General features: G+C 44.0%; 1 long non-coding RNA gene across 1 annotated transcript in view; it reads left to right on the forward strand.

The window, feature by feature from the left end:
* The first annotated feature begins 3,247 nt into the window (after nt 1-3,247).
* The window catches only part of LOC112545058 (uncharacterized), a 100,976-nt gene continuing 89,868 nt past the window's right edge, over nt 3,248-14,355 (forward strand). The window contains exon 1 of the long non-coding RNA XR_003088462.2: nt 3,248-3,385. This is a non-coding gene — a long non-coding RNA (uncharacterized LOC112545058). The remainder of the gene's footprint in view (nt 3,386-14,355) is intronic.

Below are 14,355 nucleotides of genomic sequence, written 5' to 3' on the forward strand. Positions count from 1 at the left end.
ATAATTATGTAGCACAAACCTAACATCTTTTTTACTACTATACTTTTCTTTATTTCTGCCTCTTTCTTTTGTGGGAGCTGCAGTTGCTCAGTACCTCTGAAAATCAGGCCACATTTACTTAAAGACACATATTGAAGCTTACCTTTCGACACTCCAATTTGAACAATTTGGCCTTATTGTATTATAAGTAAGATCTATTGCTATATACACTCACTTCAGTAAGCTATGTTAAAGCAATCCTAATGCTATGTAGGACTCAAAAGTTGAAAAATATTAACGTCACAGGCTCAATTTTAACTTTACCTCCATGAACATATGCATTTGACAGTTTTTAATTATAGGAACACAACAGATTTTTCCTGCAGCCCCAATAGTCTAAGCCATCTGACCTATTCTAGAATAAAGGGTGAGCATGTGATTCACCACTGCACTGAGCATTGTGTAATGCTGACTAGGTGCAATCAAACTTGGGGCCTCTGGAGCCTCTACTGCATGAACTAAAAGCCAGTTAGCTCTCATCTAAGGCTTTGGAACAGACTCATTATTCTCTCTGTAAGTGGTTTCAGTGTCACTTGATGGGACAGTACTCCACACCTAGATCTGTGCGTTACAACTGCATGCTCAAAAAGATGTGTATTTCACTTATATTATTCTAGTTCAATTTTTGTTTTTCTAAATAACCAAACTGATTTTTAACATATACCTAAGATATCTAAATGATGCATTGTTTTTTTATTGTATGTAATTTCCTGGAGTTTAAAGACAACAAACAAACAACTGCTCTCTGATAACAACCCGCCAAGCTAACCAACAGGAGAAAGGATTATTACTAATTCTGTAAGGGTGCATCTACCCTAAACTTAAAATAAGATATTTCAAAATACCTTATTTTGAAATTTGGTGCATCTACACAATGCCAAATTTCAAAATAACTTGCTATTTCAAGCTATCTCTTAATCCCTTGTTTAATGAGGTTTACCAGGATGAAGAAATAGCATGCTCATTATTTCGAAAAATATTTTGAAATAATGAGAAGCTTGATGTGGGGTAGCTATTTCGGGATACAAGATGTACCCTAACTAACTGGCACCTGTTGGCAAAAAATATATGTACCTTTCATTGTCATTAGACAAGTGTTCTCTTGTGACCCAGTCCTGTTCCTATTTCAGTCAACGAGGAAATACGGTGGAAGATGCTAGACTTACATATATGATGGCTGAAGGCAGGATATTTTTGGTAGAGTCCCCTCAATTTTGGTGGTTAGTTCCCTGATTGAGCTGTTGAATGACTATATGATCTAATGTACTAGACATGGAACTGTGTAGAGCTGGGGGTCTGTTCACAGTTTGACCAGTTTTATGCTGTGATATGTGATGAAGCACTTGTGTTCTTTCTCTTTTTTCCCATTTGTACAATGGAGACCAAAAGTACATTAGTACCTCACAGTGGTTATGTGAAGGTTCGTTAGCTAATGAACATGTAAAGTACCAAGCATTATTATTATGTGACAGAGAGAGTATAAACCTATTGGCTTTCAGTGCACAAGTGCAAGCCATCTGTCTTCTTGTCCTTGCAGGGCAATTGGTTATGTATAACTTCTGAGGTTCTGGAGATATATTCTTTGTGTTTTGCTTCTTCAAAAAGAGGCAAAAACCGTATATATTTACTAAAGGTTGTGTATGACCCCAAAGCCATGGTGGGTAGGGCTTTCAATCAATCAATACATATTATGGGGAAATGGTGAGAGACCAGATTTTTGTCCCATCTGCTTCTAACTTAAGCATGATTATCTGTTTACTATAGTTATATTTTGAAAATATAGCTACAGCTTTCAGTATGTTTCAGATCTATCATGCACTGCTTCCCTCCAGTATTCTCAGTACTCTTAGGGAGATAGATTACTATATCGGAAAGTTAGCCACACATAATTTGTCACCTCTTGGCACCAATGACAACAGGCTCTCTTATTTGGAAATGCACAGAGGTAGGATGACGAGGAAACTAAATAACTTCTCACCCTTAGGACTTAGTCCTTTCAACTCAGCACTGACAGCAGCTGGAAGCTAGTGTGGGAAGCTAAACTACTGGAGCATTGCATGTTTAACACGGCATGTGAATATGAATGAGAAGACTTCAGTTTTCATGGAGGCCAACTCTTGAAAAATTATCTGGCAAGAAATATTGACAGTATGATCACAAAACTTCCCCTGAAAGAAGATTTTTTTTTACAAACAAAATCTATTATTGATGTCTCATTATTGACAAATTGGAGGAAGTGACAGAAGAAATAGCAAGCCCTGGACTCAGAACTTTGAAAACAAGCTTGTCAGAAAAATAAGAAATACACTGCATTGGCAGAGTGATAGATTGGATGATCTTACAGGTTTTTTTTTTTTTTTTTTGGGGGGGGGTCTCTAATTGCTAGGATTTTATGATGCTATTCTACAGTATGGAGAGCAAGGAAATTGATTAAGGATCCAGCGGGTGTGATGTATGAAGGGGGTTGAAATGAATGTATGCTTGTCCAGCCTATGACACAGAGGGGGATATGCTAAGCATCTACAAAAGTATTGGAAGGGTGGAAGAGGAGTAGTACAGAGTGTTTCTAGGAGTCAGATGAAATTTAGTATAAATATTAGAAACAATCTCCTACCATTGTGTCCTATTGTGCTCTTGAAAAGCTGCCCAAGGGAAATAGTGGCAGCATCATTGCATGATTCCTTTAAATCCTGCTGGACAAAAGGCTAGATGATATGTTGAAAGCAACAGTCTTGCCATGAGTGAGGAAAAATTGAATTATCTGGTGGAAAATATTTATGTGATATGAGTAGTAGATTGCTCTTTTTAATGGCATCTGGATCTTTAGGGGGATGTATTTGGGAAGTCTCTACTGACATTGCCTTAGAAATGCCTGCTATGGTAAGAAAACCCCCTCCCAACGGTCCTTAACTTCCTCTTGCTAGGCCAGGCCACAGCCTATCTGCAGACAGTGAGAAGCAAATTGAGAACAGGCCTATCTGAAGACTACTAGCAAGCTCCCCACTTGTCACTCAATACAGACGTTTTGTGAAGAGGGGTCTCTGCTAACATTCCCTCACCATCTTGGGAGGCAAAAAATATTCTGTGTGAGGAAGCCTACTGTCAAAGTTCTTGCCAACAGGAACAGAGAGCCTATGTGTGGAGAACCTCATGACACTGCATGACAGGGCTTTCTGTGAGGTCACCATGAGCACCACGCTGTCATGCAGTTAGAGCCTTCTGCTGAGTTGGTGTCAACAGTATCTGCTCCCCACAATTTTCAGGGAAGACCCAGGGAAGGCATTGCTTCCCCTTGCTTCAGGTCTTTAGGGTTTTTGCCATCTTGTTTTCTTGATCGAGACAGAAGGTAAGCAGGGGTTTGGGGAGGGGAAGTCCGGGGGCTGGGCCCAGTTGCTGAGTGTGTCATAGGGTTCCCAGGTGTCCGGTATTTTTGCCTCCTGGCAGGAGAAACCCCCCCAGAAAATACCGTATATTTTAGGTGTCCAGTATTTTCTGATTTTTTTTACTGGACAGGAGGCGAAAATACTGGCCTGTCCAGGTCAATACTGGACACCTGGCAAACCTATCCCTGACAGTCTCAGAAATATTCTCCTTGGAATCACTTCATTAGCCTCAAAACACAGCTCTTTCAGACAAGTTTTCACCCCAGCATTATGCCTCCCCCAAACCTTTAGCTATGAAACAAACCATCTCTGCCACGTACTTTCCTTGTAATACAATGAGCATTCCCTACCCATCATTTGCTAATATCTGCCCCTTCTTTGCAGCCAGCTCCTGTAGTTTATTTTCATTATTTGCTCTGTTGTCTGAAGGGACCATGTCAATACAGCACAGTTCAAAACTGTGGCACTGTGTTCTAACAGCCATGATAGTGCTCTTTGAGTTTGAGCAAGCCTGTTTGCTGGTGAGATGAGTTAAATGCATAGGATGCATGCTAACAGAATGGATTTGTATTGTAACCATGAACCTGTTTGACTCTGCTTTAAATAAAGCGCTGGCTGTCACCGCTTAAGTAAGTAAGGCTGTGTCTAGACTGCAGGGTTTTTTCGAGAAAAGTAGCCTTTTTTCGAAAAAACTTTACCTGCGTCTAGACTACAGCCGCGTTCTTTCGAAATTAAATCGAAAGAACGCGGCTTTTCTTTCGACGGCGGTACTCCTCATTTCATGAGGAAGAACGCCTTTTTTGACAGAGATCTACTGAAAATAAGTGAGTGTGGATGCGGGGAGCCCCTTTTTTCGAAAATAAGGGCCTCCAGGAAGAAGCCCTGGTGGACAATCTGGGGCATGCCTTGCATGTCTCTGGTTCCTGACTGCAGCCATCTTTTAAAGGGACAGTCACCCTCACAGCCAGTTGTGGCAGCAAAGCAGCCAGAGCACACGGCTGTTCCAGTGCAGCCATGTCTCAGCCCCAAGATCCTCCTGGCCCTTCTAGACAGCCTTCTGGGGACCCAACCAGAGGTTCCAAACGCCGGGCACTGGCATTGTCTGGGCCAGAGCTCAAGACCCTTCTCGAGCTTTGGTCAGAGGAGGAGGCCTTACAAGCCCTAAACACCAGGGCTCCGTCTACACTGGCCCCTTTTCCGGAAGGGGCATGTAAATTTCACGAGTCGTCGTAGGGAAATCCGCGGGGGATTTAAATATCCCCCGCGGCATTTAAATAAAAATGTCCGCCGCTTTTTTCCGGCTTTTAAAAAAGCCGGAAAAGAGTGTCTAGACTGGCCCCGATCCTCCGGAAAAAGTGCCCTTTTCCGGAGGCTCTTATTCTTACTTCAAAGTAAGAGTAAGAGTAAGAGTAAGAATAAGAGCCTCCGGAAAAGGGCACTTTTTCCGGAGGATCGGGGCCAGTCTAGACGCTCTTTTCCGGCTTTTTTAAAAGCCGGAAAAAAGCGGCGGACATTTTTATTTAAATGCCGCGGGGGATATTTAAATCCCCCGCGGATTTCCCTACGACGACTCGTGAAATTTACATGCCCCTTCCGGAAAAGGGGCCAGTGTAGACGGAGCCCTGGTGGCAAAATGCGGACATTTTTGGCCGCATGGCAAAGGCCCTGGCCAAGAGAGGGCACCACCCACACACTGAGGACCAGGCGCGCTCTAAAGTAAAGGAGGTGCGCCAAGGCTATGTAAAGGCCAGGGAGGAGAGCTCCCGTTCTGGGGCAGCACCCCCGTTCCTGCCCCTATTATTCGGAGTTGGCCCAGATCCTTGGTGATGGGGAAGCACGCACACCACTGTGTCTCGTCCAGTCTGGCTTGGAGGACCCTGGGGTGGAAGCGCCAGAGAAGGACTTAGAGCAGTCCAGGGAGTCTGGAGATGGGGAGATGGTGCCGGAGGAGGAGGACAGTGAGGAGACAGTGACCCTCGCTCTGGAGCCGGTCACCCAGATCCCAGAGGCCTCCCAGGTGTCATCTGATGCCGGAGATGAAGCAGCAGGTGAGTGCAGTGATGTTGTGTAACACACAGGGTGGGGGATGCACAAGGGAAACCTGTAATGTTCACCATGGCCATCATGCAGCTGGCTGTGCATGTGCCAACATGTTCAGTGGTAGAGTGTGACATGTGGGGGTGCTCCACGTGGTGGCATAAACCATGTCCAGAACACACCCAGGTGGGTTGTCAGTGCAAGGTCCCATTGGCACTTTGGGACCTCTGTGATGCTCAGGCTGATGCCCAGGTCACACATGGTGTTACCTTCAGAATGTCTGAGTCCCCTGTCTGAAGGAGAGGGCATGCCCTTTTGGACAGTTGTTGCACACATGACTGATTGTGTCTTCCTCTTTTCCTCCACAGCTGGACCAGCTGTGCAAGAGGGCCGCAGCACTCCAGCCCCACCTCCATCCTGGGGACATGGGAGCTGCAGACACAGGCGTGTCTATGCAGACATCCTGAGGCAGCATGTGGCGGCCGTGCAGGAGCTCAACACCATGCTACGAGAGAGGGTGGAGGCAGAGGCTCGGTGGCATGATCGGTTGATGGAGGAGCTTGTCCAGCAGCGTGCGTCCCTGTGTGCCATTCTCAGGGAGGTCTGTGGCTTGCCTGCTCCTGTGCCTGGTCCTGCTCCTCCAGCACCCTATGATCCCGCACCACCAAACCCCTCTTCCACAGCACCATCCCTTTCCCCCCTTGTACCTCCCTCTCCCTCAGCCCCCTCAGTTCCCCAGTCCCTCTCTCCCCCTGGCCCTCCTATCCCCCAGGCCTCCCACACCCAAGTGCCAACAGACAGTCTCCCCACCTGATCCCGAGGCCATGGTGGACCTCGAACACGAGGCACCAGCAGGAGACTGCGAGCAGGCAAGCACCGTGCAACCTGATCCCCTTCCCCCCTCCAGGTTTCAAATCCTCTTCCCCCCAACAGGTTTCAAGCACCCCCATCACTCTTCCAGGTTTCAAGTTCCCTTTCCCCCTCCAGGTTTCAAGCACCCACATCACCCCAGTTAAATACCAAACATTGTGTTTAAGAAAATGTTTATTGTACATAGTTTGTCAGTAAAGTATACTTTCTCCAGCAAAAATAAACAAAAGCTTTTTTATGTTTGCAACAGTTATACCTTCTTTCAGTTATTGACATTTATAACAATAAAACAGAAGTTATTCTTTTCAGACAAACCCTGGGCTGTGTCTAGACTGGCAAGTTTTTCCACAAAATAAGCTGCTTTTGAGAAAAAACTTGCCAGCTGTCTACCCTGGCCGCTTGAATTTCCGCAAGAACACTGACTTCCTACTGTAAGAAATCAGTGCTTCTTGCGGAAATACTATGCTGCTTCCGTTCGGGCAAAAGCCCTCTTGAGCAAATCATTTGCGCAAGAGGGCCAGTGTAGACAGCACAGTATTGTTTTGCGCAAAAAAGCCCCGATGGCTAAAATGGCGATCGGGGCTTTTTTGCGCAAAAGCGTGTCTAGATTTGCGGAAAAGCGTCCGTGCCAATCTAGACGCTCTTTTCCGCAAATGCTTTTAACAGAAAACTCTTCTGTTAAAAGCATTTGCGGAAAATCATGCCAATCTAGACATAGCCCAGGTGTTTATTATTTCTACAAACAGGGTCAGGATAAGGGTTGAGGAGGGAAGCTTATATTGGGCCAGGGCCAAGCTCCCAGACAGGAGCCCCTCAGGAGCGTCAGTGGCCTCCAATAGAGAATTGCTCCTGTAGAGCCTCCCGGATGCGAACAGCAGACTGGTGAGCCTGGCGGATGGCAGCTGTCCGGGGCTGGGCAAAGTGCCTCTCCTGACCATCAGCACCTGTACCCAGCCCTGGTAGGAAGGCGTCTCCTTTCCTCTCCACCAGGTTATAGAGAACGCAACACGCAGCCACCACCTCAGGGATGTTGTGTTCCCCCATGTCTAGCCATGTGAGCAAGCACTGGAATCTCCCTTTTAAACATCCAAACACACATTCTACCTGGTTGTGAGCCCGGTTAAGATGAGCATTAAACTGCTCCTTGCTCACATCCAGGTGGCTGGAGTAGGGCTTCATCAGCCACGGCATCAGGGGTTAGGCGGCATCAGCCACTATGCACACTGGCATGTGCACGTCCCCAACCGCAAAGTCACGATGCGGGAAAAATGTTCCTGCCTGAAGCCTCCAGTAGAGGTACGAGTTCCTGAAGATGGAGGCTTCATGTGCCCGCCCTGACCACCCAACGCAAATGTCAGTAAACTGGCCATGATGGTCGACCAGGGCCTGGAGGACCATTGAAAAGTAGCCCTTTCTGTTAATGAATTGGGCTGCTCGATGGGGCAGTGCACAGATTGGAATGTGTGTTCCATTGAGTTCTCCTCCACAATTTGGGAAGCCAAGGGCAGCAAAACCGGCCATGACGCTATCCAGGTGTGCTAGACGGATGAGCCTGTTCAGCAGCTCACAACTGATGGCCCTCACCACCTGCAGAAAGAGACAGACAACAAAATTTTAGAAGGGGTGCCTTACCTCTTAGGAGGAGACCCCACCACCCACTTTCCCCCTCAAACACCCCAGGAATCCCCTCCTCAGAACTTCCTCCCTCCCCCCCCCCACAGCTCAGGGTAAGTGGAGGAGCTCCTTCCCACTCCCACTGCCATTCCATCTTGCCCTTTCCTGACAGTCTCCCTTCCCCCCACCAAACTGTGACTGTCCCCCGACAATGACTTACCTCCATCAGGATGGACCCAACGGTAGACCTGTCCACTCCAAATTGGTGTCCCATGGAGTGGTAGCTGTTGGGGGTGGCCAGCTTCCAGAGGGCAATGGTGGCCCGCAGGTAGGTGTCCTGCTGTTGCAGAGCTGGGGCGAGCCAGGTACACAGCTCCTGGAAAGTGGCCTTCCGCATCCGGAAGTTGCGGAGCCACTTCTGGTCATCCCAGAGCTCCATAACGAGCCGGTTCCACCAGTCAGAGCTGGTGTCAAGCCTCCAAAAACGCCTGTCCACGAAGAAGTTTGGAGGCAAGGGCAGTGGAGCTGTATGATGGGCGAACCCTTCGTACCTCTGGTCTGGGTTCAGATGGGGAAGTAGCCTCATGACTGTGTCATGCAGAGGCAGCAAAACTTACAGTTTGATGGCGTGGGGCCATCGCATGCCCAGGGGCAGCTTTGGCTCCATGCCGAAAAAAGCGTTGTAAATCAGAAAAACCTCCAAATAAAAAACCTGCTGGGGTGTCCCAGGTAGCTGGTCACTCCAAACAAGCACTGCAATGCCTTGCTTTCCTTCTAGAGGGACAGCAAAGGCAGCTGCAGGAGCAGATCAACGGGTGTTCCGGGGCGTCCCTTTAACTACGAGTCTCTGCAAAGGAAGGAAATGCTACCCCCATACCCTGGCAGAAGCGGTTCTGGGTGGCTTTTTATTTCGAAAGAGCGTCCAGCAGTCAGGACACTCTTTTTCGAAAAAGCGGATCGATTTTCCGATCCGTATATTGTATTCTAGATGATCTTTTTCGAAAGACACTTTTTCAGAAGTTTCTTTCGAAAAAGCGTCTTTCAAAAGAGCCACACAGTCTAGACGTACCCTAAATGTGGCATCTGGCTATTTTGATTGGCACAGAACTGGGAATGGTAGTGGTTTGCCAGGGATATGTAATATGAATATAAACAGGGTCATGTGTACATTTTCTGTTTGATATCCGCTAGTGTTCTTCCTTTTTCTTTTCCCTCTCCCTGGACCTTGATGGCACCCAATGATTTTGGATTAATTTATTTGCCATCATCAGATGATTGATGCGGTTTCACTTTGGTACTTTGTAACTTTCCAATTCTTTAGTTGTCAGCATGACAAGCACTCAGTGATTAATTAGAGTCTTTATTTTGCTCCTTTAGTGTTGCTGTTCATGTAAAGCTAAATTCTTTATGTTTTCCAGCAAATAATAAATATTCCCAAAAGCAGGTTTTTATTATTTAGATTAGAGCATCCTCCTTTATTCTTTTCTATTTAGAATTTCTAAGCAAATTTATTTGCTCATGAAAGGTGACAAATTGACAGCTTTTCAGAAAGCTTGAATTTGCGTACAAAATTGGTGCAGTATGCACAACACTGCAAGTATCTCCACTGGGCCCTGTCAGTGTGGGTCGACCTTTTCACCTCTCAGGACAACCAGCAAATAATTAAAGCTAGGCTTACCCTACACACTTAGCTATGCCAGTTGGGAGTGTGAAAAGATGTGAATCCTGATTGACATAGTGGTGCTTTTACTGGTATAGCTTGTTTTGCTTATGGGGAATAGTTTTATTTTATTGATAAAAGATTTCTCTTTGTGAGTATAGCTATGTCAACACTAGGGGTGTGTTTACACTGCATTGTAAGTCAAAATAAGATAAGCAATTTGAGCTACGCAAATTGTGATATGATTGCAAGATTGCTTATTTTGAAATTTGGCGCTGTCTACACAGCACTTATTTCAAACTAAATCACTATTCCGAAATGGCCCTTACTCTTTCTGGAATGAGGCTTACAAGGACGTCGGAATAGCGAGCCTGTTATATTTCGAAATAACAGGTGCGCTCAAAAGACGTGGAATAGCTATTCCAGGATACCTCTGGTAAACCGAAATAGTGCTGCCATTTAGAAGTCGTCTAGGAGTGATTTGTTGGTAGAGTATGCTGATATTCCTATATTGGCTACGTGCTCGTCATGTAGTCATGGCTTCATCCTGGATATCTGCTGAGACTGCCAAAGAAACCACTAAGCAAAATTAAATCTAATTGTGCTTTGGGATTGTGGACATGTGTCTCCTTAAAATTAATCTAAACCAGAGACTGTGGGACATGCCCCTCTAAGTAGGTCAGCAGGAACACTTGTGAGGGCACAGCAGGGCCCATACCAGCCCCCATGAGTGGTAGGGAGGGAGTGCCACCTTGCCTAGCTTTGCTTCAGCCCTATCCCTGTTCCCACAACCTCGACCCCTGCCCATTGGCCCTGACTGAATCCTCACTCCCAAACACCATTCATGGGGGGTGGGCTGATTATATTAGGGGTAAAGAGGATATTACTTAAAAGGTTTGCGGATCATTGATCTAAACCTATCAACTCGTTTCACCTAAGTTGCCATACAAATATATAAGGAGGCAGCTCTTGATCGCTGTTACTCTGGGTAGAACTGAAATACCCTAAGGTGACAGACTTTGAAACCAATTTCCTGAGCCATCCATTTGTAGCATATAGTACTGCTTTGAAAAAAATGTGTTTGCATCACAGATGACATGCCCATTTTCACAAAGGCATAGACAAAATATTAAGTCACGAGTAAAGCAATTGTATGTGGCAATGTGCACATACTTTTGCACGGGCAGTTGTGTCTGTAAAAATGTGATAAATTGCTCTTGGATTTTGACCTTATTTCCTATGACAATTTTTTCCCATTAAGGTATCATGTCAGAATAAACTCACGAGGTACACAGTTCAATTCAACTGTTAGCTGAACCATTACTTTTTTCTAATTTTTAATATTGTCACATAGGTTGAAAATAACTGTTGGTGGCAAACATTTTCTTTCATTTTTACTGGACTTTATTAAGTATTTCATCTAATTAATTCTTGTCATTTTGAATTTTTTTGTTTCCACTATTTATTTGACTGAGTGACTGCAACTGAAGCTAGAACAACTTGGCTCATTAGGAAATAAAGCAAATTGGCTGAAGTAAATTAGAAAAGTAAAATTCATATTATAATACTTCTACTCGTTGGCTATATTCTTCCTTTATGGAAAATTCAATACAAAGTTAATTAAAAAAGATAAGCAAAAAATGCCCTGGAGTTCACAATGCAACATCAGTTCAATTTATGGTATTGAATAGACACTTACTTTGATTTGGAGATACAAAAATGTCATTGTTGAGCTACTGATTCTGGCAAATGGTGAGGATCATGTAAGAAAAATTCATGCCATGAAAGTCGTGTGTCTATTTAAGGACACATTCATATTTTATGCATGATCTTTGTTCCAGTTATGCTATTTGCTAGCATAGGCATGTCTATCTTTTCCAATATTTTTAAACATGAATTGAATTTTCTGAATAGAATTTTAATTGTAAACGGCTGTGAAAAAAAGCATATTTCTGAGGGTGAATAATAGTAAAAACACTGAGGTTTTATTAATGATCACAAATCTGCTTGATAGCATTAAACTTAAGCATGAGGGGGGAAATGCACTTTTAGTCTGCCTTTAGCAAGATTAATTATATAGTTCATATAGAGTAGAGTGGGTTGATTAAATTGTGTTTACTGAATTTTTGCTACATTGCCACAACAGGAACTGAAATTCTGGGCTATATTGCAAGTTCAGTTTTTATTGAAATGTGGTGCTTTTAAATATCATTATTTATCTGATGGGAGCTTTATACTTTTTTCTTCTTAAATCCCTCGGTATACTAATAGTTCTTCATAGAATACTACTGTTCATTCTCTGGATTTTGATGGTATTCCTTGGTAGCAATACCATTGTTTTTGAAACACTGCTGTTTCTTGGGTGTTGTTTAATATTTTAATAATATTAAAAGAAAGTTACTGTAAATTGCAAAATCAAACACTAGAAGATGCCAGGTTAACAAATGCCCCAAGAGAACCTTCTTCAAGACAGAACCTCCCCCAACATCTTACACCCTCCCTCCCCCAGATATTTTTATAAACTGGAAACTATTCAGTTTATAATTAAGTAATTGCAATCCATACTGGATGACAACCACATCTTGAAATACATTTTTTCTGAACTCCCACTTCTGGCCCTCAATCAACTCCCCAGCTCCACCAAACTCATAATCAGAAGTAAGCTCCCCACAGACCAGGACCCACCAACTCAAAGGATCAAGTTTAATAAGTATAAATGCAAAGTACTCCACTTATGAAGGAACCATCCATTTCACACATACAGAATGGGAAGTGACTGTGTAGGAAGGAGTGCTTCAGAAAAGGATTTAGGGGTTATAATGGACAACAATTTAACATGAGTCAACAGTGTGACACTGTTGCAAAAAAAGCAAACATGATTCTGTGATGCATTAACAAGAGTGTTGTGAAGAAGACATGAGAAGTCATTCTTCCATTCTACTGTGTGTTGATTAGGCCCCAATTGGAGTATTGTGTCCAATTCCGGGCACCACATTTCAAGACAGATGTGGAGAAATTGGAGAAGGTCCAGAGAAGAGCAACAAAAATGATTAAAGGTCTAGCGACCTATGAGGGAAGACTGAAAGAATCGGGTTTGTTTAGTTTAGAAAAGAGAAGACTGAGAGGGACATGATAGCAGTTTTCAAAAATCTAAAAGGGTGATAAAAGGAGGAGGGAGAAAAATTGTTCTCCTTAGCCTCTGAGGATGGGCAATGGGCTTAAATTACAGAAAGGGAGGTTTAGGTTGGACATTAGGAAAGACTTTCTGTCAGTGAGGTTAAACACTGGAATAAATTGCCTAGGGAGGTTATAGAATCTCCATCACTGGAGAAATTTAAGAGCAGGTCAGATAGACATCTATCAGGGATGATTTAGACAGTGCTTGGTCCTGCTGTGAGGGCAGGGGACTGGACTTGCCGACTTCTCGAGGTCTCTTTCAGTTCTAGTATTGTGTGATTCTATGAAAGCAGCACCATACCCTGCCAGAATAACATATACAAAACCTGCACATGTGTCTCCATTATGATCAACACATGACCATCATTGCTAATATATGGCTATCACAAGATGTGCTGTACCTCCTCCAGTGCACTAAATGCTCCAGTAAGAATTAGTTGGGTGTTGTCTGTCCCTGACCCTACCCCCTGGGGTTCACAGATTCTTGAACAGAAGAAGTATGTCATTATTCACTGCTTCGGTGAGCGATCAGTCCACTGAAATAGGGCACAGCCTAGGGATAACCACATGGGCACTTCTACATTCTGGTGTTCACCTTAAACACATTGTTCAAAAGTTATTCATTATGTTATGTTGAAACACTTTTCTGCCTAACACTAAGGTTAGTTTGCTAACTTAGTTGTTTACCTGACTGGACTGCTGACCCAGTTATTTACTTGATCAGGTTTCTAACCAAGCTTTGTACCTGGCTATTGCCTTTCTTTGATGGACAAGTAGGCAGCTTTTCACATGTTCTAATACCTAAAATATAAATTCTATATATTACATATCCAGTGGGTAAATACAGACAACCACTATGCTCTCGAATGAACCCACGCAGAGAAATGATAAAAGACAAACACATCATATCACCTGTGGGTGATGACTTTTCACAGAGCAATGACTCCATATCTGACCTATCAGTCCTTGACCTTAAAAGAAACTTGCACAATACCTTGAAAAGCCAAGCCTGGGAGTTTAAATTTATAACTTTGCTTGTCACTAAAAATAATGGACTTAATAAAGACACAGGATGTATGGTTTATTACAACAACCCATTTACCTTCCCCCTTGTCTTCCTAAACATACAGATGTGTTAGGCTTTGTCCACACTTAAATTTTTAAAGTGGAACCATGGCAGCTGTGGGAGGGAGCTGTCCTGGGTGCTCTATGTAAAACACCTCTGCGAAGGGAGTAGCTAACAGCACTGGGAGCATGGCTCCCAATGATGTAGCCTGGCTCACATTAGAGCTTTACAGAGCGGTAACTTGCTGTGTTCAGGGATGTGTATGTATTTTCACACCCCTGAGCTGGAAAGTTAACGTCCCATAAAGTGCCAATATAGATTTAGTCTTAGCTTTCTTTCACTGTGAATGATCTCTTAGGATGTGTGTTAACTACTTACGGTAAAAAATCTTTTCCCCCTTGTATTTAGCTATGACATTCTAGGTTACTTTCACCAACTGAGGTCCAATGAAGTATATTACCTCACTTGCCCTGTCTCACTTCCTTAGTGTGAGGGGTTTTTTCCCCCTG

Source organism: Pelodiscus sinensis, chromosome 3, assembly GCF_049634645.1.
Source record: "Pelodiscus sinensis isolate JC-2024 chromosome 3, ASM4963464v1, whole genome shotgun sequence".
NCBI lineage: Eukaryota > Metazoa > Chordata > Testudines > Trionychidae > Pelodiscus > Pelodiscus sinensis.